Raw genomic sequence first — 783 nt, 5'->3', positions numbered from 1 at the left:
TGTGACATCAGCCGTAATAAATTGAGCTCCATCTCCCAATAACTAAGCTAAGTTATAGCTGAGAGCTTATTGCAATAACATCTAAATAAGCTTTTAATAACCTATCAATACATTTCATGATTTGATGTTCATTTTTTTTTTATCATTCGAGCATTTTGTAAAGTTATCGAAGATATTAACCCCAATAACAGCGAGATAACCCTTCAATACCCCAGAATAATCGTCATACGCATGCAATTCTACATGTTGATGACGTAGGTAAATATTTTTCTAATAAATGGGGCATATACTAAACATCAGGAAAGAAGTTTCACCGTCCATCAAATCATACGATTTAAAAAGAGTTAAAATGGATGGCGATCCACGCTGTTGACTGAGGATGTATTTATTTTTTATTTTTCACATATTTTGACTCTTGCATGGAGCGAGCTCTCAGCTTCAAAATTGACTTTCATAAAATAATTAAAGAAAATTTTACATATATACCATATAATTTCTATGCATTTACATTTCTAACATTCAAATTTTGATATTTGCACTTATAACAACTTGATTTATTAAACATGCAAAGAGATATTCATATTGTTTTTACAAAGATAGCAAAGATTGTTGAATCTAATTTTATTTTGGAGTCACACCGAAGGAACAGAGCGAGAGAGCACATGGTAATAAATAGTAAAATGAAAATTTTATTGATATTTATTGAATTGATCCCAATTTGTTGGAGGGGTAATATGTAATAAGCTCTTTGGAATATAATATATATATATATATAAACTACAC

Source organism: Phalaenopsis equestris, unplaced genomic scaffold (assembly GCF_001263595.1).
Source record: "Phalaenopsis equestris unplaced genomic scaffold, ASM126359v1 Scaffold000094, whole genome shotgun sequence".
In the NCBI taxonomy this organism is placed as follows: Eukaryota; Viridiplantae; Streptophyta; class Magnoliopsida; order Asparagales; family Orchidaceae; genus Phalaenopsis; species Phalaenopsis equestris.
Note: the sequence above shows the minus strand (reverse complement) of the source record.